The sequence below is a fragment of the Miniopterus natalensis genome, unplaced genomic scaffold (assembly GCF_054644295.1).
Source record: "Miniopterus natalensis isolate mMinNat1 unplaced genomic scaffold, mMinNat1.hap1 Scaffold_60, whole genome shotgun sequence".
Taxonomy (NCBI): domain Eukaryota; kingdom Metazoa; phylum Chordata; class Mammalia; order Chiroptera; family Miniopteridae; genus Miniopterus; species Miniopterus natalensis.
In genome coordinates this window covers 775,143-801,970 of record NW_028269992.1, presented here as the reverse complement: position 1 = coordinate 801,970, position 26,828 = coordinate 775,143, and positions in this window count along the sequence as shown.

The window sequence follows — 26,828 nt, the reverse complement described above, 5'->3', positions numbered from 1 at the left end:
ACTTCATGTTCTCCATGAAACCCTTACATTCCCAAGGGACCTGAAGTAGGACTTTCACAAAAAGATGTGTTTGCGTGTCTGTGGTGAAAGGAGCTCTAAGTTGTGTATTCAGTGCTGGAGAGCAACACACTCTAAATAGGTTACACAGCGTTTTGAGAGCACCAACATGCTTCAAACTGAAGCTGGTACAAGGTGTGTGTAGAATGCTGAATGAAGACTTGTCAATTCAAAGAAAGAAGAGGAAACCAAAATCCAGGTAGTGAAACGAGCACACCAGTATGGGAGATGTGCATGTGGACACTTTCAAGCAGCAGCTCTTTGTGGACACTTGGAAACAGCGCTATTAAAAACTTGCGTACGAAGCGGGATTTGGCCAAGGTTGAAAGACCTTCCAAAACCAACCCTAAATAACTTAGCCAAACAATGAATGTTCCAATAAGCTCCTGCAGAAAAGGTGCTTCTATGACACAACCCCCAGCAGGTAGCTACATTCTGCACAGTATAAAATGCATATGAACTCCAGCATGAAAATTCACTGCAGAAGGATGAAATGCATGTTTCTCTCTGAAAGAACACTCAGCCACTAGGCTTTTGCTTGCTACTTCAAAGTCTTTATAGAAATGTGTGTTTTCACTGCTGGAATATCCTAGCCCTCAACATCACTATAACCCTAGGTACAATCTTAACCCTAACCGGATCTCTAACCCTAGCCCTCAACATAACCCTAACCCTAGGTCCAACCGTAACCCTAACCGGATCTATAACCCTAGCCCTCAACAAAACCCTAACCCTACGTCCAATCGTAACCCTAACCGGATCTGTAACCCTAGCCCTCAACATAACCCTAACCCTAGGTCCAATCGTAATACTAACCTGATCTCTAACCTTAGGCCTCAACATAACCCTAACCCTAGGTCCAATCGTAACCCTAACTGTCTCTCTAACCCTAGCCCTCAATATGACCCTAACCCTAGGTCCAATCGTAACCATAACCGGATCTCTAACCCTAGCCCTCAACATAACCCTAACCCTAGGTCCAATCGTAACCCTAACCAGATCTCTAACCCTAGGCCTCAACATAACCCTAACCCTAGGTCCAATCGTAATACTAAGCTGATCTCTAACCCTGGCCCTCAACATAACCCTAACCCTAGGTCCAATCGTAACCCTAACCGTCTCTCTATCCCTAGCCCTCAACATAACCCTAACCCTAGGTCCAATCGTAACCCTAACCGGATCTCTAACCCTAGCCCTCAACATAACCCTAACCCAAGGTCCAATCGTAACCCTAACCGGATCTCTAACCCTAGACCTCAACATAACCCTAACCCTAGGTCCAATCGTAACCCTAACCGTCTCTATAACCCTAGCCCTCAACATAACCCTAACCCTAGGTCCAATCGTAACCCTAACCGGATCTCTAACCCTAGACCTCAACATAACCCTAACCCTAGGTCCAATCGTAACCCTAACCGTCTCTCTAACCCTAGCCCTCAACATAACCCTACCCTAGGTCCAATCGTAACCCTAACCGTCACTACAGAAGGATGAAATACGTGTGTTTCTCTCTGAAAGAACTCTCAGCCACTATTCTTTTGCTTGCTCCTTCCAAGTCTTTGTAGAAACGTGTGTTTTCACTGCAGGCATAAGTTTTAGGATGCATTTTTTCAATCTCTTGCAAGCCTCATGTTGTTTCTTAGACAATGTCGAAAAACAAGGAGTATGTATCCCGAATCACTTGAAATCCAGGAAAACGCACACTGCATCAGTCTTCTTCAAACACGTTCTATCTCCTAAAGTGTTTTGAACTTTCAACAAACCAGAAAAGAAGGGCATTTTGCAGTGAAATTCAGAATGGCATGTACAAAAAGCCATTTCTTTCCGTTGCAGAGTTCAAAAGCATGATTGTCTTCATGTTTTCGATGAAACCATTACATTTCCAATTTACCTGAGTTAGGACTTTCCCAAAAAGACGTGTTTGCGTGTCTGTGTTGAAAGGAGCTCTAAGTTGTGTATTCAGTGCTGTAGAGTGACACACTCTACACAGGATACACAGCGTTTTGAGAGCACCAACATGCTTCAAACTGAAACTGCTACAAGGTGTGTGTAGCATGCTGAATGAAGACTTGTCATTTCAAAGAAAGAAGAGGAAACCAAAATCCAGGTAGTGAAACGAGCACACCAGTATGGGAGATGTGCATGTGGACACTTTCAAGCAGCAGCTCTTTGTGGACACTTGGAAACAGGGCTGTGAAAAACTTTCGTACAAAGCGGATTTGGCCAAAGTTGAAAGACCTTCCAAAACCAACCCTAAATAACTTAGCCAAACAATGAAAGTTCCAATAAGCTCCTGCAGGAAAGGTGCATCTATGACACAACCCCCGAGCAGGTAGCTACATTCTGCACAGTACAAAATGCATATGAATTCCAGCAAGAAAACTCACTCCAGAAGGATGAAATGCATGTGTTTCTCTCTGAAAGGACACTCAGCCACTATTCTTTTGCTTGCTCCTTCCAAGCCTTTGTAGAAACGTGTGTTTTCACTGCTGGAATAAGTTTTAGATGCATTGTTTCAATCTCTTGCAAGCCTCATGTTGTTTCTTAGACAATGTGGGAAAACACGGATTATGTTTCCCAAATCACTAGAAATCCAGGAAAACGCACACTGCATCAGTCTTCTTCAAACACGCTCTATCTCCTAATGTGTTGTGAACTTTCAACAAACCAGAAAAGAAGGGCATTTTGCACTGAAATTCAGACGGGTATGTACAAGAGTTCATTCCTCTTGGTTGCAGAGTGCAAAAGCATGATTGACTTCAAGTTCTCGATGAAACCCTTACATTTCCAAGAGTAAAGAAGTAGGACTTTTACAAAAAGATGTGTTTGCGTGTCTGTGGTGAAAGGAGCTCTAAGTTGTGTATTCAGTGCTGGAGATTGACACACTCTACACAGGTTACTCAGCGTTTTAAGAGCACCAATATGCTGCAAACTGAAACTGCTACAAGGTGTGTGTAGCATGCAGAAAGAGGGCTTGTAATTTCAAAGAAAGAAGAGGAAACCAAAATCCAGGTAGTGAAACGAGCACACCAGTATGGGAGATGTGCATGTGGAGAGTTTTAAGCAGCAGTTCTTTGTGGGCTCTTGGAAACAAGGCTGTGAAAAAATTTCATAAGAAAGCGGATTTGGCTAAAGTTGAAAGACCTTCCAAAACCAACCCAAAGAAGTTAGCCAAACAATGAATGTTCCAATAAGCTCCTGCAGGAAAGTTGCTTCTATGACACAACCCCCGAGCAGGTAGTTACATTCTGCACGGTACAAATGCATATGAATTCCAGGCTGAAAATTCACTCCAGAAGGATGAAATGTGTATGTTTCTCTCTGAAAGAACACTCAGCCATTGGCTTTTACTTGCTACTTCAAAGTCTTTGTAGAAACGTGTGCTTTCACCGCTGGAGTACGTTTTGGGATGCATTTTTTCAATCTCTTGCAAGCCTCATGTTTCTTTCACAATGTGGAAAAATAAGGATTATATTTCCCAAATCACTTGAAATCTAGGGAAACGCACACTGCATCGATCTTGCTCAAACACGCTCTTTCTCCTAATGTGTTGAGAACATTCAAGAAACCAGAAAACAAGGGCATTTTGCAGTGAAACTCAGTCAGGCATGTACAAGAGGTCATTTCTATTGGTAGTAGAGTGCAAAAGCATGATTGACTTCATGTTCTCCAGGAAACCCTTACATTCCCAAGGGACCTGAAGTAGGACTTTCACAAAAAGATGTGTTTGCGTGTCTGTGGTGAAAGGAGCTCTAAGTTGTGTATTCAGTGCTGGAGAGTAACACACTCTACATAGGTTACACAGCGTTTTGAGAGCACCAACATGCTTCAAACTGAAGCTGGTACAAGGTGTGTGTAGAATGCTGAATGAAGACTTGTCATTTCAAAGAAAGAAGAGGAAACCAAAATCCAGGTAGTGAAACGAGCACACCAGTATACGAGATGTGCATGTGGACAGTTTCAAGCAGCAGCTCTTTGTGGACACTTGGAAACAGCGCTATTAAAAACTTGCGTACGAAGCGGGATTTGGCCAAGGTTGAAAGACCTTCCAAAACCAACCCTAAATAACTTAGCCAAACAATGAATGTTCCAATTAGCTCCTGCAGAAAAGGTGCTTCTATGACACAACCCCCAGCAGGTAGCTACATTCTGCACAGTATAAAATGCATATGAACTCCAGCATGAAAATTCACTCCAGAAGGATGAAATGCATGTTTCTCTCTGAAAGAACACTCAGCCACTAGGCTTTTGCTTGCTGCTTCAAAGTCTTTATAGAAATGTGTGTTTTCACTGCTGGAATATCCTAGCCCTCAACATCAGTATAACCCTAGGTACAATCTTAACCCTAACCGGATCTCTAACCCTAGCCCTCAACATAACCCTAACCCTAGGTCCAATCGTAATACTAACCTGATCTCTAACCTTAGGCCTCAACATAACCCTAACCCTAGGTCCAATCGTAACCCTAACCGTCTCTCTAACCCTAGCCCTCAATATAACCCTAACCCTAGGTCCAATCGTAACCCTAACCGGATCTCTAACCCTAGCCCTCAACATAACCCTAACCCTAGGTCCAATCGTAACCCTAACCGGATCTCTAACCCTAGGCCTCAACATAACCCTAACCCTAGGTCCAATCGTAATACTAAGCTGATCTCTAACCCTGGCCCTCAACATAACCCTAACCCTAGGTCCAATCGTAATACTAAGCTGATCTCTAACCCTGGCCCTCAACATAACCCTAACCCTAGGTCCAATCGTAACCCTAACCGTCTCTCTATCCCTAGCCCTCAACATAACCCTAACCCTAGGTCCAATCGTAACCCTAACCAGATCTCTAACCCTAGCCCTCAACATAACCCTAACCCTAGGTCCAATCGTAACCCTAACCGGATCTCTAACCCTAGACCTCAACATAACCCTAAGCCTAGGTCCAATCGTAAACCTAACCGTCTCTATAACCCTAGCCCTCAACATAACCCTAACCCTAGGTCCAATCGTAACCCTAACCGGATCTCTAACCCTAGCCCTCAACATAACCCTAACCCTAGGTCCAATCGTAACCCTAACCGGATCTCTAACCCTAGACCTCAACATAACCCTAACCCTAGGTCCAATCGTAACCCTAACCGTCTCTATAACCCTAGCCCTCAACATAACCCTAACCCTAGGTCCAATCGTAACCCTAACCGTCTCTCTATCCCTAGCCCCAAACATAACCCTAACCCTAGGTCCAATCGTAACCCTAACCGGATCTCTAACCCTAGCCCTCAACATAACCCTAACCCTAGGTCCAATCGTAACCCTAACCGGATCTCTAACCCTAGACCTCAACATAACCCTAATCCTAGGTCCAATCGTAACCCTAACCGTCTCTACAACCCTAGCCCTCAACATAACCCTAACCCTAGGTCCAATCGTAACCCTAATCGGATCTCTAACCCTAGACCTCAACATAACCCTAACCCTAGGTCCAATCGAAACCCTAACCGTCTCTCTAACCCTAGCCCTCAACATAACCCTACCCTAGGTCCAATCGTAACCCTAATCGTCACTACAGAAGGATGAAATACGTGTGTTTCTCTCTGAAAGAACTCTCAGCCACTATTCTTTTGCTTGCTCCTTCCAAGTCTTTGTAGAAACGTGTGTTTTCACTGCAGGCATAAGTTTTAGGATGCATTTTTTCAATCTCTTGCAAGCCTCATGTTGTTTCTTAGACAATGTGGGAAAACACGGATTATGTTTCCCAAATCACTAGAAATCCAGGAAAACGCACACTGCATCAGTCTTCTTCAAACACGCTCTATCTCCTAATGTGTTGTGAACTTTCAACAAACCAGAAAAGAAGGGCATTTTGCACTGAAATTCAGACGGGTATGTACAAGAGTTCATTCCTATTGGTTGCAGAGTGCAAAAGCATGATTGACTTCAAGTTCTCGATGAAACCCTTACATTTCCAAGAGTAAAGAAGTAGGACTTTTACAAAAAGATGTGTTTGCGTGTCTGTGGTGAAAGGAGCTCTAAGTTGTGTATTCAGTGCTGGAGATTGACACACTCTACACAGGTTACTCAGCGTTTTAAGAGCACCAATATGCTGCAAACTGAAACTGCTACAAGGTGTGTGTAGCATGCAGAAAGAGGGCTTGTAATTTCAAAGAAAGAAGAGGAAACCAAAATCCAGGTAGTGAAACGAGCACACCAGTATGGGAGATGTGCATGTGGAGAGTTTTAAGCAGCAGTTCTTTGTGGGCTCTTGGAAACAAGGCTGTGAAAAAATTTCGTAAGAAAGCGGATTTGGCTAAAGTTGAAAGACCTTCCAAAACCAACCCAAAGAAGTTAGCCAAACAATGAATGTTCCAATAAGCTCCTGCAGGAAAGTTGCTTCTATGACACAACCCCCGAGCAGGTAGTTACATTCTGCACGGTACAAATGCATATGAATTCCAGGCTGAAAATTCACTCCAGAAGGATGAAATGTGTATGTTTCTCTCTGAAAGAACACTCAGCCATTGGCTATTACTTGCTACTTCAAAGTCTTTGTAGAAACGTGTGCTTTCACCGCTGGAGTACGTTTTGGGATGCATTTTTTCAATCTCTTGCAAGCCTCATGTTTCTTTCACAATGTGGAAAAATAAGGATTATATTTCCCAAATCACTTGAAATCTAGGGAAACGCACACTGCATCGATCTTGCTCAAACACGCTCTTTCTCCTAATGTGTTGAGAACATTCAAGAAACCAGAAAACAAGGGCATTTTGCAGTGAAACTCAGTCAGGCATGTACAAGAGGTCATTTCTATTGGTAGTAGAGTGCAAAAGCATGATTGACTTCATGTTCTCCATGAAACCCTTACATTCCCAAGGGACCTGAAGTAGGACTTTCACAAAAAGATGTGTTTGCGTGTCTGTGGTGAAAGGAGCTCTAAGTTGTGTATTCAGTGCTGGAGAGTAACACACTCTACATAGGTTACACAGCGTTTTGAGAGCACCAACATGCTTCAAACTGAAGCTGGTACAAGGTGTGTGTAGAATGCTGAATGAAGACTTGTCATTTCAAAGAAAGAAGAGGAAACCAAAATCCAGGTAGTGAAACGAGCACACCAGTATACGAGATGTGCATGTGGACAGTTTCAAGCAGCAGCTCTTTGTGGACACTTGGAAACAGCGCTATTAAAAACTTGCGTACGAAGCGGGATTTGGCCAAGGTTGAAAGACCTTCCAAAACCAACCCTAAATAACTTAGCCAAACAATGAATGTTCCAATAAGCTCCTGCAGAAAAGGTGCTTCTATGACACAACCCCCAGCAGGTAGCTACATTCTTCACAGTATAAAATGCATATGAACTCCAGCATGAAAATTCACTCCAGAAGGATGAAATGCATGTTTCTCTCTGAAAGAACACTCAGCCACTAGGCTTTTGCTTGCTGCTTCAAAGTCTTTATAGAAATGTGTGTTTTCACTGCTGGAATATCCTAGCCCTGAACATCACTATAACCCTAGGTACAATCTTAACCCTAACCGGATCTCTAACCCTAGCCCTCAACATAACCCTAACCCTAGGTCCAACCGTAACCCTAACCGGATCTCTAACCCTAGCCCTCAACAAAACCCTAACCCTACGTCCAATCGTAACCCTAACCGGATCTGTAACCCTAGCCCTCAACATAACCCTAACCCTAGGTCCAATCGTAATACTAACCTGATCTCTAACCTTAGGCCTCAACATTACCCTAACCCTAGGTCCAATCGTAACCCTAACCGTCTCTCTAACCCTAGCCCTCAATATAACCCTAACCCTAGGTCCAATCGTAACCCTAACCGGATCTCTAACCCTAGCCCTCAACATAACCCTAACCCTAGGTCCAATCGTAACCCTAACCGGATCTCTAACCCTAGGCCTCAACATAACCCTAACCCTAGGTCCAATCGTAATACTAAGCTGATCTCTAACCCTGGCCCTCAACATAACCCTAACCCTAGGTCCAATCGTAACCCTAACCAGATCTCTAACCGGATCTCTAACCCTAACCCTCAACATAACCCTAACCCTAGGTCCAATCGTAACCCTAACCGGATCTCTAACCCTAGACCTCAACATAACCCTAACCCTAGGTCCAATCGTAACCCTAACCGTCTCTCTAACCCTAGCCCTCAACATAACCCTACCCTAGGTCCAATCGTAACCCTAACCGTCTCTACAGAAGGATGAAATACGTGTGTTTCTCTCTGAAAGAACTCTCAGCCACTATTCTTTTGCTTGCTCCTTCCAAGTCTTTGTAGAAACGTGTGTTTTCACTGCAGGCATAAGTTTTAGGATGCATTTTTTCAATCTCTTGCAAGCCTCATGTTGTTTCTTAGACAATGTCGAAAAACAAGGAGTATGTATCCCGAATCACTTGCAATCCAGGAAAACGCACACTGCATCAGTCTTCTTCAAACACGTTCTATCTCCTAAAGTGTTTTGAACTTTCAACAAACCAGAAAAGAAGGGCATTTTGCAGTGAAATTCAGAATGGCATGTACAAAAAGCCATTTCTTTCGGTTGCAGAGTTCAAAAGCATGATTGTCTTCATGTTTTCGATGAAAGCATTACATTTCCAATTTACCTGAGTTAGGACTTTCCCAAAAAGACGTGTTTGCGTGTCTGTATTGAAAGGAGCTCTAAGTTGTGTATTCAGTGCTGTAGAGTGACACACTCTACACAGGATACACAGCGTTTTGAGAGCACCAACATGCTTCAAACTGAAACTGCTACAAGGTGTGTGTAGCATGCTGAATGAAGACTTGTCATTTCAAAGAAAGAAGAGGAAACCAAAATCCAGGTAGTGAAACGAGCACACCAGTATGGGAGATGTGCATGTGGACACTTTCAAGCAGCAGCTCTTTGTGGACACTTGGAAACAGGGCTGTGAAAAACTTTTGTACAAAGCGCATTTGGCCAAAGTTGAAAGACCTTCCAAAACCAACCCTAAATAACTTAGCCAAACAATGAAAGTTCCAATAAGCTCCTGCAGGAAAGGTGCATCTATGACACAACCCCCGAGCAGGTAGCTACATTCTGCACAGTACAAAATGCATATGAATTCCAGCAAGAAAACTCACTCCAGAGGGATGAAATGCATGTGTTTCTCTCTGAAAGGACACTCAGCCACTATTCTTTTGCTTGCTCCTTCCAAGTCTTTGTAGAAACGTGTGTTTTCACTGCTGGAATAAGTTTTAGGATGCATTGTTTCAATCTCTTGCAAGCCTCATGTTGTTTCTTAGACAATGTGGGAAAACACGGATTATGTTTCCCAAATCACTAGAAATCCAGGAAAACGCACACTGCATCAGTCTTCTTCAAACACGCTCTATCTCCTAATGTGTTGTGAACTTTCAACAAACCAGAAAAGAAGGGCATTTTGCACTGAAATTCAGACGGGTATGTACAAGAGTTCATTCCTATTGGTTGCAGAGTGCAAAAGCATGATTGACTTCAAGTTCTCGATGAAACCCTTACATTTCCAAGAGTAAAGAAGTAGGACTTTTACAAAAAGATGTGTTTGCGTGTCTGTGGTGAAAGGAGCTCTAAGTTGTGTATTCAGTGCTGGAGATTGACACACTCTACACAGGTTACTCAGCGTTTTAAGAGCACCAATATGCTGCAAACTGAAACTGCTACAAGGTGTGTGTAGCATGCAGAAAGAGGGCTTGTAATTTCAAAGAAAGAAGAGGAAACCAAAATCCAGGTAGTGAAACGAGCACACCAGTATGGGAGATGTGCATGTGGAGAGTTTTAAGCAGCAGTTCTTTGTGGGCTCTTGGAAACAAGGCTGTGAAAAAATTTCGTAAGAAAGCGGATTTGGCTAAAGTTGAAAGACCTTCCAAAACCAACCCAAAGAAGTTAGCCAAACAATGAATGTTCCAATAAGCTCCTGCAGGAAAGTTGCTTCTATGACACAACCCCCGAGCAGGTAGTTACATTCTGCACGGTACAAATGCATATGAATTCCAGGCTGAAAATTCACTCCAGAAGGATGAAATGTGTATGTTTCTCTCTGAAAGAACACTCAGCCATTGGCTTTTACTTGCTACTTCAAAGTCTTTGTAGAAACGTGTGCTTTCACCGCTGGAGTACGTTTTGGGATGCATTTTTTCAATCTCTTGCAAGCCTCATGTTTCTTTCACAATGTGGAAAAATAAGGATTATATTTCCCAAATCACTTGAAATCTAGGGAAACGCACACTGCATCGATCTTGCTCAAACACGCTCTTTCTCCTAATGTGTTGAGAACATTCAAGAAACCAGAAAACAAGGGCATTTTGCAGTGAAACTCAGTCAGGCATGTACAAGAGGTCATTTCTATTGGTAGTAGAGTGCAAAAGCATGATTGACTTCATGTTCTCCATGAAACCCTTACATTCCCAAGGGACCTGAAGTAGGACTTTCACAAAAAGATGTGTTTGCGTGTCTGTGGTGAAAGGAGCTCTAAGTTGTGTATTCAGTGCTGGAGAGTAACACACTCTACATAGGTTACACAGCGTTTTGAGAGCACCAACATGCTTCAAACTGAAGCTGGTACAAGGTGTGTGTAGAATGCTGAATGAAGACTTGTCATTTCAAAGAAAGAAGAGGAAACCAAAATCCAGGTAGTGAAACGAGCACACCAGTATACGAGATGTGCATGTGGACAGTTTCAAGCAGCAGCTCTTTGTGGACACTTGGAAACAGCGCTATTAAAAACTTGCGTACGAAGCGGGATTTGGCCAAGGTTGAAAGACCTTCCAAAACCAACCCTAAATAACTTAGCCAAACAATGAATGTTCCAATAAGCTCCTGCAGAAAAGGTGCTTCTATGACACAACCCCCAGCAGGTAGCTACATTCTTCACAGTATAAAATGCATATGAACTCCAGCATGAAAATTCACTCCAGAAGGATGAAATGCATGTTTCTCTCTGAAAGAACACTCAGCCACTAGGCTTTTGCTTGCTGCTTCAAAGTCTTTATAGAAATGTGTGTTTTCACTGCTGGAATATCCTAGCCCTCAACATCACTATAACCCAGGGTACAATCTTAACCCTAACCGGATCTCTAACCCTAGCCCTCAACATAACCCTAACCCTAGGTCCAACCGTAACCCTAACCGGATCTCTAACCCTGGCCCTCAACAAAACCCTAACCCTACGTCCAATCGTAACCCTAACCGGATCTGTAACCCTAGCCCTCAACATAACCCTAACCCTAGGTCCAATCGTAATACTAACCTGATCTCTAACCTTAGGCCTCAACATAACCCTAACCCTAGGTCCAATCGTAACCCTAACCGTCTCTCTAACCCTAGCCCTCAATATAACCCTAACCCTAGGTCCAATCGTAACCCTAACCGGATCTCTAACCCTAGCCCTCAACATAACCCTAACCCTAGGTCCAATCGTAACCCTAACCGGATCTCTAACCCTAGGCTTCAACATAACCCTAACCCTAGGTCCAATCGTAATACTAAGCTGATCTCTAACCCTGGCCCTCAACATAACCCTAACCCTAGGTCCAATCGTAACCCTAACCGGATCTCTAACCCTAGCCCTCAACATAACCCTAACCCTAGGTCCAATCGTAACCCTAACCAGATCTATAACCGGATCTCTAACCCTAGCCCTCAACATAACCCTAACCCTAGGTCCAATCGTAACCCTAACCAGATCTCTAACCCTAGGCCTCAACATAACCCTAACCCTAGGTCCAATCGTAATACTAAGCTGATCTCTAACCCTGGCCCTCAACATAACCCTAACCCTAGGTCCAATCGTAACCCTAACCGTCTCTCTATCCCTAGCCCTCAACATAACCCTAACCCTAGGTCCAATCGTAACCCTAACCGGATCTCTAACCCTAGCCCTCAACATAACCCTAACCCTAGGTCCAATCGTAACCCTAACCGGATCTCTAACCCTAGACCTCAACATAACCCTAAGCCTAGGTCCAATCGTAAACCTAACCGTCTCTATAACCCTAGCCCTCAACATAACCCTAACCCTAGGTCCAATCGTAACCCTAACCGTATCTCTAACCCTAGACCTCAACATAACCCTAACCCTAGGTCCAATCGTAACCCTAACCGTCTCTCTAACCCTAGACCTCAACATAACCCTAACCCTAGGTCCAATCGTAAACCTAACCGTCTCTATAACCCTAGCCCTCAACATAACCCTAACCCTAGGTCCAATCGTAACCCTAACCGGATCTCTAACCCTAGACCTCAACATAACCCTACCCTAGGTCCAATCGTAACCCTAACCGTCACTACAGAAGGATGAAATACGGGTGTTTGTCTCTGAAAGAACTCTCAGCCACTATTCTTTTGCTTGCTCCTTCCAAGTCTTTGTAGAAACGTGTGTTTTCACTGCAGGCATAAGTTTTAGGATGCATTTTTTCAATCTCTTGCAAGCCTCATGTTGTTTCTTAGACAATGTCGAAAAACAAGGAGTATGTATCCCGAATCACTTGCAATCCAGGAAAACGCACACTGCATCAGTCTTCTTCAAACACGTTCTATCTCCTAAAGTGTTTTGAACTTTCAACAAACCAGAAAAGAAGGGCATTTTGCAGTGAAATTCAGAATGGCATGTACAAAAAGCCATTTCTTTCGGTTGCAGAGTTCAAAAGCATGATTGTCTTCATGTTTTCGATGAAAGCATTACATTTCCAATTTACCTGAGTTAGGACTTTCCCAAAAAGACGTGTTTGCGTGTCTGTATTGAAAGGAGCTCTAAGTTGTGTATTCAGTGCTGTAGAGTGACACACTCTACACAGGATACACAGCGTTTTGAGAGCACCAACATGCTTCAAACTGAAACTGCTACAAGGTGTGTGTAGCATGCTGAATGAAGACTTGTCATTTCAAAGAAAGAAGAGGAAACCAAAATCCAGGTAGTGAAACGAGCACACCAGTATGGGAGATGTGCATGTGGACACTTTCAAGCAGCAGCTCTTTGTGGACACTTGGAAACAGGGCTGTGAAAAACTTTTGTACAAAGCGCATTTGGCCAAAGTTGAAAGACCTTCCAAAACCAACCCTAAATAACTTAGCCAAACAATGAAAGTTCCAATAAGCTCCTGCAGGAAAGGTGCATCTATGACACAACCCCCGAGCAGGTAGCTACATTCTGCACAGTACAAAATGCATATGAATTCCAGCAAGAAAACTCACTCCAGAAGGATGAAATGCATGTGTTTCTCTCTGAAAGGACACTCAGCCACTATTCTTTTGCTTGCTCCTTCCAAGTCTTTGTAGAAACGTGTGTTTTCACTGCTGGAATAAGTTTTAGGATGCATTGTTTCAATCTCTTGCAAGCCTCATGTTGTTTCTTAGACAATGTGGGAAAACACGGATTATGTTTCCCAAATCACTAGAAATCCAGGAAAACGCACACTGCATCAGTCTTCTTCAAACACGCTCTATCTCCTAATGTGTTGTGAACTTTCAACAAACCAGAAAAGAAGGGCATTTTGCACTGAAATTCAGACGGGTATGTACAAGAGTTCATTCCTATTGGTTGCAGAGTGCAAAAGCATGATTGACTTCAAGTTCTCGATGAAACCCTTACATTTCCAAGAGTAAAGAAGTAGGACTTTTACAAAAAGATGTGTTTGCGTGTTTGTGGTGAAAGGAGCTCTAAATTGTGTATTCAGTGCTGGAGATTGACACACTCTACACAGGTTACTCAGCGTTTTAAGAGCACCAATATGCTGCAAACTGAAACTGCTACAAGGTGTGTGTAGCATGCAGAAAGAGGGCTTGTAATTTCAAAGAAAGAAGAGGAAACCAAAATCCAGGTAGTGAAACGAGCACACCAGTATGGGAGATGTGCATGTGGAGAGTTTTAAGCAGCAGTTCTTTGTGGGCTCTTGGAAACAAGGCTGTGAAGAAATTTCGTAAGAAAGCGGATTTGGCTAAAGTTGAAAGACCTTCCAAAACCAACCCAAAGAAGTTAGCCAAACAATGAATGTTCCAATAAGCTCCTGCAGGAAAGTTGCTTCTATGACACAACCCCCGAGCAGGTAGTTACATTCTGCACGGTACAAATGCATATGAATTCCAGGCTGAAAATTCACTCCAGAAGGATGAAATGTGTATGTTTCTCTCTGAAAGAACACTCAGCCATTGGCTTTTACTTGCTACTTCAAAGTCTTTGTAGAAACGTGTGCTTTCACCGCTGGAGTACGTTTTGGGATGCATTTTTTCAATCTCTTGCAAGCCTCATGTTTCTTTCACAATGTGGAAAAATAAGGATTATATTTCCCAAATCACTTGAAATCTAGGGAAACGCACACTGCATCGATCTTGCTCAAACACGCTCTTTCTCCTAATGTGTTGAGAACATTCAAGAAACCAGAAAACAAGGGCATTTTGCAGTGAAACTCAGTCAGGCATGTACAAGAGGTCATTTCTATTGGTAGTAGAGTGCAAAAGCATGATTGACTTCATGTTCTCCATGAAACCCTTACATTCCCAAGGGACCTGAAGTAGGACTTTCACAAAAAGATGTGTTTGCGTGTCTGTGGTGAAAGGAGCTCTAAGTTGTGTATTCAGTGCTGGAGAGTAACACACTCTACATAGGTTACACAGCGTTTTGAGAGCACCAACATGCTTCAAACTGAAGCTGGTACAAGGTGTGTGTAGAATGCTGAATGAAGACTTGTCATTTCAAAGAAAGAAGAGGAAACCAAAATCCAGGTAGTGAAACGAGCACACCAGTATACGAGATGTGCATGTGGACAGTTTCAAGCAGCAGCTCTTTGTGGACACTTGGAAACAGCGCTATTAAAAACTTGCGTACGAAGCGGGATTTGGCCAAGGTTGAAAGACCTTCCAAAACCAACCCTAAATAACTTAGCCAAACAATGAATGTTCCAATAAGCTCCTGCAGAAAAGGTGCTTCTATGACACAACCCCCAGCAGGTAGCTACATTCTTCACAGTATAAAATGCATATGAACTCCAGCATGAAAATTCACTCCAGAAGGATGAAATGCATGTTTCTCTCTGAAAGAACACTCAGCCACTAGGCTTTTGCTTGCTGCTTCAAAGTCTTTATAGAAATGTGTGTTTTCACTGCTGGAATATCCTAGCCCTCAACATCACTATAACCCAGGGTACAATCTTAACCCTAACCGGATCTCTAACCCTAGCCCTCAACATAACCCTAACCCTAGGTCCAACCGTAACCCTAACCGGATCTCTAACAATGGCCCTCAACAAAACCCTAACCCTACGTCCAATCGTAACCCTAACCGGATCTGTAACCCTAGCCCTCAACATAACCCTAACCCTAGGTCCAATCGTAATACTAACCTGATCTCTAACCTTAGGCCTCAACATAACCCTAACCCTAGGTCCAATCGTAACCCTAACCGTCTCTCTAACCCTAGCCCTCAATATAACCCTAACCCTAGGTCCAATCGTAACCCTAAACGGATCTCTAACCCTAGCCCTCAACATAACCCTAACCCTAGGTCCAATCGTAACCCTAACCGGATCTCTAACCCTAGGCTTCAACATAACCCTAACCCTAGGTCCAATCGTAATACTAAGCTGATCTCTAACCCTGGCCCTCAACATAACCCTAACCCTAGGTCCAATCGTAACCCTAACCGGATCTCTAACCCTAGCCCTCAACATAACCCTAACCCTAGGTCCAATCGTAACCCTAACCAGATCTCTAACCGGATCTCTAACCCTAGCCCTCAACATAACCCTAACCCTAGGTCCAATCGTAACCCTAACCAGATCTCTAACCCTAGGCCTCAACATAACCCTAACCCTAGGTCCAATCGTAATACTAAGCTGATCTCTAACCCTGGCCCTCAACATAACCCTAACCCTAGGTCCAATCGTAACCCTAACCGTCTCTCTATCCCTAGCCCTCAACATAACCCTAACCCTAGGTCCAATCGTAACCCTAACCGGATCTCTAACCCTAGCCCTCAACATAACCCTAACCCTAGGTCCAATCGTAACCCTAACCGGATCTCTAACCCTAGACCTCAACATAACCCTAAGCCTAGGTCCAATCGTAAACCTAACCGTCTCTATAACCCTAGCCCTCAACATAACCCTAACCCTAGGTCCAATCGTAACCCTAACCGTATCTCTAACCCTAGACCTCAACATAACCCTAACCCTAGGTCCAATCGTAACCCTAACGGTCTCTCTAACCCTAGACCTCAACATAACCCTAACCCTAGGTCCAATCGTAAACCTAACCGTCTCTATAACCCTAGCCCTCAACATAACCCTAACCCTAGGTCCAATCGTAACCCTAACCGGATCTCTAACCCTAGACCTCAACATAACCCTACCCTAGGTCCAATCGTAACCCTAACCGTCACTACAGAAGGATGAAATACGGGTGTTTGTCTCTGAAAGAACTCTCAGCCACTATTCTTTTGCTTGCTCCTTCCAAGTCTTTGTAGAAACGTGTGTTTTCACTGCAGGCATAAGTTTTAGGATGCATTTTTTCAATCTCTTGCAAGCCTCATGTGTTTCTTAGACAATGTCGAAAAACAAGGAGTATGTATCCCGAATCACTTGAAATCCAGGAAAACGCACACTGCATCAGTCTTCTTCAAACACGTTCTATCTCCTAAAGTGTTTTGAACTTTCAACAAACCAGAAAAGAAGGGCATTTTGCAGTGAAATTCAGAATGGCATGTACAAAAAGCCATTTCTTTCGGTTGCAGAGTTCAAAAGCATGATTGTCTTCATGTTTTCGATGAAACCATTACATTTCCAATTTACCTGAGTTAGGACTTTCCCAAAAAGACGTGTTTGCGTGTCTGTGTTGAAAGGAGCTCTAAGTTGTGTATTCAGTGCTGTAGAGTGACACACTCTACACAGGATACACAGCGTTTTGAGAGCACCAACATGCTTCAAGCTGAAACTGCTACAAGGTGTGTGTAGCATGCTGAATGAAGACTTGTCATTTCAAAGAAAGAAGAGGAAACCAAAATCCAGGTAGTGAAACGAGCACACCAGTATGGGAGATGTGCATGTGGACACTTTCAAGCAGCAGCTCTTTGTGGACACTTGGAAACAGGGCTGTGAAAAACTTTCGTACAAAGCGGATTTGGCCAAAGTTGAAAGACCTTCCAAAACCAACCCTAAATAACTTAGCCAAACAATGAAAGTTCCAATAAGCTCCTGCAGGAAAGGTGCATCTATGACACAACCCCCGAGCAGGTAGCTACATTCTGCACAGTACAAAATGCATATGAATTCCAGCAAGAAAACTCACTCCAGAAGGATGAAATGCATGTGTTTCTCTCTGAAAGGACACTCAGCCACTATTCTTTTGCTTGCTCCTTCCAAGTCTTTGTAGAAACGTGTGTTTTCACTGCTGGAATAAGTTTTAGGATGCATTGTTTCAATCTCTTGCAAGCCTCATGTTGTTTCTTAGACAATGTGGGAAAACACGGATTATGTTTCCCAAATCACTAGAAATCCAGGAAAACGCACACTGCATCAGTCTTCTTCAAACACGCTCTATCTCCTAATGTGTTGTGAACTTTCAACAAACCAGAAAAGAAGGGCATTTTGCACTGAAATTCAGACGGGTATGTACAAGAGTTCATTCCTATTGGTTGCAGAGTGCAAAAGCATGATTGACTTCAAGTTCTCGATGAAACCCTTACATTTCCAAGAGTAAAGAAGTAGGACTTTTACAAAAAGATGTGTTTGCGTGTCTGTGGTGAAAGGAGCTCTAAGTTGTGTATTCAGTGCTGGAGATTGACACACTCTACACAGGTTACTCAGCGTTTTAAGAGCACCAATATGCTGCAAACTGAAACTGCTACAAGGTGTGTGTAGCATGCAGAAAGAGGGCTTGTAATTTCAAAGAAAGAAGAGGAAACCAAAATCCAGGTAGTGAAACGAGCACACCAGTATGGGAGATGTGCATGTGGAGAGTTTTAAGCAGCAGTTCTTTGTGGGCTCTTGGAAACAAGGCTGTGAAGAAATTTCGTAAGAAAGCGGATTTGGCTAAAGTTGAAAGACCTTCCAAAACCAACCCAAAGAAGTTAGCCAAACAATGAATGTTCCAATAAGCTCCTGCAGGAAAGTTGCTTCTATGACACAACCCCCGAGCAGGTAGTTACATTCTGCACGGTACAAATGCATATGAATTCCAGGCTGAAAATTCACTCCAGAAGGATGAAATGTGTATGTTTCTCTCTGAAAGAACACTCAGCCATTGGCTTTTACTTGCTACTTCAAAGTCTTTGTAGAAACGTGTGCTTTCACCGCTGGAGTACGTTTTGGGATGCATTTTTTCAATCTCTTGCAAGCCTCATGTTTCTTTCACAATGTGGAAAAATAAGGATTATATTTCCCAAATCACTTGAAATCTAGGGAAACGCACACTGCATCGATCTTGCTCAAACACGCTCTTTCTCCTAATGTGTTGAGAACATTCAAGAAACCAGAAAACAAGGGCATTTTGCAGTGAAACTCAGTCAGGCATGTACAAGAGGTCATTTCTATTGGTAGTAGAGTGCAAAAGCATGATTGACTTCATGTTCTCCATGAAACCCTTACATTCCCAAGGGACCTGAAGTAGGACTTTCACAAAAAGATGTGTTTGCGTGTCTGTGGTGAAAGGAGCTCTAAGTTGTGTATTCAGTGCTGGAGAGTAACACACTCTACATAGGTTACACAGCGTTTTGAGAGCACCAACATGCTTCAAACTGAAGCTGGTACAAGGTGTGTGTAGAATGCTGAATGAAGACTTGTCATTTCAAAGAAAGAAGAGGAAACCAAAATCCAGGTAGTGAAACGAGCACACCAGTATACGAGATGTGCATGTGGACAGTTTCAAGCAGCAGCTCTTTGTGGACACTTGGAAACAGCGCTATTAAAAACTTGCGTACGAAGCGGGATTTGGCCAAGGTTGAAAGACCTTCCAAAACCAACCCTAAATAACTTAGCCAAACAATGAATGTTCCAATAAGCTCCTGCAGAAAAGGTGCTTCTATGACACAACCCCCAGCAGGTAGCTACATTCTTCACAGTATAAAATGCATATGAACTCCAGCATGAAAATTCACTCCAGAAGGATGAAATGCATGTTTCTCTCTGAAAGAACACTCAGCCACTAGGCTTTTGCTTGCTGCTTCAAAGTCTTTATAGAAATGTGTGTTTTCACTGCTGGAATATCCTAGCCCTCAACATCACTATAACCCAGGGTACAATCTTAACCCTAACCGGATCTCTAACCCTAGCCCTCAACATAACCCTAACCCTAGGTCCAACCGTAACCCTAACCGGATCTCTAACCCTAGCCCTCAACAAAACCCTAACCCTACGTCCAATCGTAACCCTAACCGGATCTGTAACCCTAGCCCTCAACATAACCCTAACCCTAGGTCCAATCGTAATACTAACCTGATCTCTAACCTTAGGCCTCAACATAACCCTAACCCTAGGTCCAATCGTAACCCTAACCGTCTCTCTAACCCTAGCCCTCAATATAACCCTAACCCTAGGTCCAATCGTAACCCTAACCGGATCTCTAACCCTAGCCCTCAACATAACCCTAACCCTAGGTCCAATCGTAACCCTAACCGGATCTCTAACCCTAGGCTTCAACATAACCCTAACCCTAGGTCCAATCGTAATACTAAGCTGATCTCTAACCCTGGCCCTCAACATAACCCTAACCCTAGGTCAAATCGTAACCCTAACCGGATCTCTAACCCTAGCCCTCAACATAACCCTAACCCTAGGTCCAATCGTAACCCTAACCAGATCTCTAACCGGATCTCTAACCCTAGCCCTCAACATAACCCTAACCCTAGGTCCAATCGTAACCCTAACCAGATCTCTAACCCTAGGCCTCAACATAACCCTAACCCTAGGTCCAATCGTAATACTAAGCTGATCTCTATCCCTAGCCCTCAACATAACCCTAACCCTAGGTCCAATCGTAACCCTAACCGGATCTCTAACCCTAGCCCTCAACATAACCCTAACCCTAGGTCCAATCGTAACCCTAACCGGATCTCTAACCCTAGACCTCAACATAACCCTAAGCCTAGGTCCAATCGTAAACCTAACCGTCTCTATAACCCTAGCCCTCAACATAACCCTAACCCTAGGTCCAATCGTAACCCTAACCGTATCTCTAACCCTAGACCTCAACATAACCCTAACCCTAGGTCCAATCGTAACCCTAACCGTCTCTCTAACCCTAGACCTCAACATAACCCTACCCTAGGTCCAATCGTAAACCTAACCGTCTCTATAACCCTAGCCCTCAACATAACCCTAACCCTAGGTCCAATCGTAACCCTAACCGGATCTCTAACCCTAGACCTCAACATAACCCTACCCTAGGTCCAATCGTAACCCTAACCGTCACTACAGAAGGATGAAATACGGGTGTTTGTCTCTGAAAGAACTCTCAGCCACTATTCTTTTGCTTGCTCCTTCCAAGTCTTTGTAGAAACGTGTGTTTTCACTGCAGGCATAAGTTTTAGGATGCATTTTTTCAATCTCTTGCAAGCCTCATGTTGTTTCTTAGACAATGTCGAAAAACAAGGAGTATGTATCCCGAATCACTTGAAATCCAGGAAAACGCACACTGCATCAGTCTTCTTCAAACACGTTCTATCTCCTAAAGTGTTTTGAACTTTCAACAAACCAGAAAAGAAGGGCATTTTGCAGTGAAATTCAGAATGGCATGTACAAAAAGCCATTTCTTTCGGTTGCAGAGTTCAAAAGCATGATTGTCTTCATGTTTTCGATGAAACCATTACATTTCCAATTTACCTGAGTTAGGACTTTCCCAAAAAGACGTGTTTGCGTGTCTGTGTTGAAAGGAGCTCTAAGTTGTGTATTCAGTGCTGTAGAGTGACACACTCTACACAGGATACACAGAGTTTTGAGAGCACCAACATGCTTCAAGCTGAAACTGCTACAAGGTGTGTGTAGCATGCTGAATGAAGACTTGTCATTTCAAAGAAAGAAGAGGAAACCAAAATCCAGGTAGTGAAACGAGCACACCAGTATGGGAGATGTGCATGTGGACACTTTCAAGCAGCAGCTCTTTGTGGACACTTGGAAACAGGGCTGTGAAAAACTTTCGTACAAAGCGGATTTGGCCAAAGTTGAAAGACCTTCCAAAACCAACCCTAAATAACTTAGCCAAACAATGAAAGTTCCAATAAGCTCCTGCAGGAAAGGTGCATCTATGACACAACCCCCGAGCAGGTAGCTACATTCTGCACAGTACAAAATGCATATGAATTCCAGCAAGAAAACTCACTCCAGAAGGATGAAATGCATGTGTTTCTCTCTGAAAGGACACTCAGCCACTATTCTTTTGCTTGCTCCTTCCAAGTCTTTGTAGAAACGTGTGTTTTCACTGCTGGAATAAGTTTTAGGATGCATTGTTTCAATCTCTTGCAAGCCTCATGTTGTTTCTTAGACAATGTGGGAAAACACGGATTATGTTTCCCAAATCACTAGAAATCCAGGAAAACGCACACTGCATCAGTCTTCTTCAAACACGCTCTATCTCCTAATGTGTTGTGAACTTTCAACAAACCAGAAAAGAAGGGCATTTTGCACTGAAATTCAGACGGGTATGTACAAGAGTTCATTCCTATTGGTTGCAGAGTGCAAAAGCATGATTGACTTCAAGTTCTCGATGAAACCCTTACATTTCCAAGAGTAAAGAAGTAGGACTTTTACAAAAAGATGTGTTTGCGTGTCTGTGGTGAAAGGAGCTCTAAGTTGTGTATTCAGTGCTGGAGATTGACACACTCTACACAGGTTACTCAGCGTTTTAAGAGCACCAATATGCTGCAAACTGAAACTGCTACAAGGTGTGTGTAGCATGCAGAAAGAGGGCTTGTAATTTCAAAGAAAGAAGAGGAAACCAAAATCCAGGTAGTGAAACGAGCACACCAGTATGGGAGATGTGCATGTGGAGAGTTTTAAGCAGCAGTTCTTTGTGGGCTCTTGGAAACAAGGCTGTGAAAAAATTTCGTAAGAAAGCGGATTTGGCTAAAGTTGAAAGACCTTCCAAAACCAACCCAAAGAAGTTAGCCAAACAATGAATGTTCCAATAAGCTCCTGCAGGAAAGTTGCTTCTATGACACAACCCCCGAGCAGGTAGTTACATTCTGCACGGTACAAATGCATATGAATTCCAGGCTGAAAATTCACTCCAGAAGGATGAAATGTGTATGTTTCTCTCTGAAAGAACACTCAGCCATTGGCTTTTACTTGCTACTTCAAAGTCTTTGTAGAAACGTGTGCTTTCACCGCTGGAGTACGTTTTGGGATGCATTTTTTCAATCTCTTGCAAGCCTCATGTTTCTTTCACAATGTGGAAAAATAAGGATTATATTTCCCAAATCACTTGAAATCTAGGGAAACGCACACTGCATCGATCTTGCTCAAACACGCTCTTTCTCCTAATGTGTTGAGAACATTCAAGAAACCAGAAAACAAGGGCATTTTGCAGTGAAACTCAGTCAGGCATGTACAAGAGGTCATTTCTATTGGTAGTAGAGTGCAAAAGCATGATTGACTTCATGTTCTCCATGAAACCCTTACATTCCCAAGGGACCTGAAGTAGGACTTTCACAAAAAGATGTGTTTGCGTGTCTGTGGTGAAAGGAGCTCTAAGTTGTGTATTCAGTGCTGGAGAGTAACACACTCTACATAGGTTACACAGCGTTTTGAGAGCACCAACATGCTTCAAACTGAAGCTGGTACAAGGTGTGTGTAGAATGCTGAATGAAGACTTGTCATTTCAAAGAAAGAAGAGGAAACCAAAATCCAGGTAGTGAAACGAGCACACCAGTATACGAGATGTGCATGTGGACAGTTTCAAGCAGCAGCTCTTTGTGGACACTTGGAAACAGCGCTATTAAAAACTTGCGTACGAAGCGGGATTTGGCCAAGGTTGAAAGACCTTCCAAAACCAACCCTAAATAACTTAGCCAAACAATGAATGTTCCAATAAGCTCCTGCAGAAAAGGTGCTTCTATGACACAACCCCCAGCAGGTAGCTACATTCTTCACAGTATAAAATGCATATGAACTCCAGCATGAAAATTCACTCCAGAAGGATGAAATGCATGTTTCTCTCTGAAAGAACACTCAGCCACTAGGCTTTTGCTTGCTGCTTCAAAGTCTTTATAGAAATGTGTGTTTTCACTGCTGGAATATCCTAGCCCTCAACATCACTATAACCCAGGGTACAATCTTAACCCTAACCGGATCTCTAACCCTAGCCCTCAACATAACCCTAACCCTAGGTCCAACCGTAACCCTAACCGGATCTCTAACCCTGGCCCTCAACAAAACCCTAACCCTACGTCCAATCGTAACCCTAACCGGATCTGTAACCCTAGCCCTCAACATAACCCTAACCCTAGGTCCAATCGTAATACTAACCTGATCTCTAACCTTAGGCCTCAACATAACCCTAACCCTAGGTCCAATCGTAACCCTAACCGTCTCTCTAACCCTAGCCCTCAATATAACCCTAACCCTAGGTCCAATCGTAACCCTAACCGGATCTCTAACCCTAGCCCTCAACATAACCCTAACCCTAGGTCCAATCGTAACCCTAACCGGATCTCTAACCCTAGGCTTCAACATAACCCTAACCCTAGGTCCAATCGTAATACTAAGCTGATCTCTAAACCTGGCCCTCAACATAACCCTAACCCTAGGTCCAATCGTAACCCTAACCGGATCTCTAACCGGATCTCTAACCCTAGCCCTCAACATAACCCTAACCCTAGGTCCAATCGTAACCCTAACCAGATCTCTAACCGGATCTCTAACCCTAGCCCTCAACATAACCCTAACCCTAGGTCCAATCGTAACCCTAACCAGATCTCTAACCCTAGGCCTCAACATAACCCTAACCCTAGGTCCAATCGTAATACTAAGCTGATCTCTAACCCTGGCCCTCAACATAACCCTAACCCTAGGTCCAATCGTAACCCTAACCGTCTCTCTATCCCTAGCCCTCAACATAACCCTAACCCTAGGTCCAATCGTAACCCTAACCGGATCTCTAACCCTAGCCCTCAACATAACCCTAACCCTAGGTCCAATCGTAACCCTAACCGGATCTCTAACCCTAGACCTCAACATAACCCTAAGCCTAGGTCCAATCGTAAACCTAACCGTCTCTATAACCCTAGCCCTCAACATAACCCTAACCCTAGGTCCAATCGTAACCCTAACCGTATCTCTAACCCTAGACCTCAACATAACCCTAACCCTAGGTCCAATCGTAACCCTAACCGTCTCTCTAACCCTAGACCTCAACATAACCCTAACCCTAGGTCCAATCGTAAACCTAACCGTCTCTATAACCCTAGCCCTCAACATAACCCTAACCCTAGGTCCAATCGTAACCCTAACCGGATCTCTAACCCTAGACCTCAACATAACCCTACCCTAGGTCCAATCGTAACCCTAACCGTCACTACAGAAGGATGAAATACGGGTGTTTGTCTCTGAAAGAACTCTCAGCCACTATTCTTTTGCTTGCTCCTTCCAAGTCTTTGTAGAAACGTGTGTTTTCACTGCAGGCATAAGTTTTAGGATGCATTTTTTCAATCTCTTGCAAGCCTCATGTTGTTTCTTAGACAATGTCGAAAAACAAGGAGTATGTATCCCGAATCACTTGAAATCCAGGAAAACGCACACTGCATCAGTCTTCTTCAAACACGTTCTATCTCCTAAAGTGTTTTGAACTTTCAACAAACCAGAAAAGAAGGGCATTTTGCAGTGAAATTCAGAATGGCATGTACAAAAAGCCATTTCTTTCGGTTGCAGAGTTCAAAAGCATGATTGTCTTCATGTTTTCGATGAAACCATTACATTTCCAATTTACCTGAGTTAGGACTTTCCCAAAAAGACGTGTTTGCGTGTCTGTGTTGAAAGGAGCTCTAAGTTGTGTATTCAGTGCTGTAGAGTGACACACTCTACACAGGATACACAGAGTTTTGAGAGCACCAACATGCTTCAAGCTGAAACTGCTACAAGGTGTGTGTAGCATGCTGAATGAAGACTTGTCATTTCAAAGAAAGAAGAGGAAACCAAAATCCAGGTAGTGAAACGAGCACACCAGTATGGGAGATGTGCATGTGGACACTTTCAAGCAGCAGCTCTTTGTGGACACTTGGAAACAGGGCTGTGAAAAACTTTCGTACAAAGCGGATTTGGCCAAAGTTGAAAGACCTTCCAAAACCAACCCTAAATAACTTAGCCAAACAATGAAAGTTCCAATAAGCTCCTGCAGGAAAGGTGCATCTATGACACAACCCCCGAGCAGGTAGCTACATTCTGCACAGTACAAAATGCATATGAATTCCAGCAAGAAAACTCACTCCAGAAGGATGAAATGCATGTGTTTCTCTCTGAAAGGACACTCAGCCACTATTCTTTTGCTTGCTCCTTCCAAGTCTTTGTAGAAACGTGTGTTTTCACTGCTGGAATAAGTTTTAGGATGCATTGTTTCAATCTCTTGCAAGCCTCATGTTGTTTCTTAGACAATGTGGGAAAACACGGATTATGTTTCCCAAATCACTAGAAATCCAGGAAAACGCACACTGCATCAGTCTTCTTCAAACACGCTCTATCTCCTAATGTGTTGTGAACTTTCAACAAACCAGAAAAGAAGGGCATTTTGCACTGAAATTCAGACGGGTATGTACAAGAGTTCATTCCTATTGGTTGCAGAGTGCAAAAGCATGATTGACTTCAAGTTCTCGATGAAACCCTTACATTTCCAAGAGTAAAGAAGTAGGACTTTTACAAAAAGATGTGTTTGCGTGTCTGTGGTGAAAGGAGCTCTAAGTTGTGTATTCAGTGCTGGAGATTGACACACTCTACACAGGTTACTCAGCGTTTTAAGAGCACCAATATGCTGCAAACTGAAACTGCTACAAGGTGTGTGTAGCATGCAGAAAGAGGGCTTGTAATTTCAAAGAAAGAAGAGGAAACCAAAATCCAGGTAGTGAAACGAGCACACCAGTATGGGAGATGTGCATGTGGAGAGTTTTAAGCAGCAGTTCTTTGTGGGCTCTTGGAAACAAGGCTGTGAAAAAATTTCGTAAGAAAGCGGATTTGGCTAAAGTTGAAAGACCTTCCAAAACCAACCCAAAGAAGTTAGCCAAACAATGAATGTTCCAATAAGCTCCTGCAGGAAAGTTGCTTCTATGACACAACCCCCGAGCAGGTAGTTACATTCTGCACGGTACAAATGCATATGAATTCCAGGCTGAAAATTCACTCCAGAAGGATGAAATGTGTATGTTTCTCTCTGAAAGAACACTCAGCCATTGGCTTTTACTTGCTACTTCAAAGTCTTTGTAGAAACGTGTGCTTTCACCGCTGGAGTACGTTTTGGGATGCATTTTTTCAATCTCTTGCAAGCCTCATGTTTCTTTCACAATGTGGAAAAATAAGGATTATATTTCCCAAATCACTTGAAATCTAGGGAAACGCACACTGCATCGATCTTGCTCAAACACGCTCTTTCTCCTAATGTGTTGAGAACATTCAAGAAACCAGAAAACAAGGGCATTTTGCAGTGAAACTCAGTCAGGCATGTACAAGAGGTCATTTCTATTGGTAGTAGAGTGCAAAAGCATGATTGACTTCATGTTCTCCATGAAACCCTTACATTCCCAAGGGACCTGAAGTAGGACTTTCACAAAAAGATGTGTTTGCGTGTCTGTGGTGAAAGGAGCTCTAAG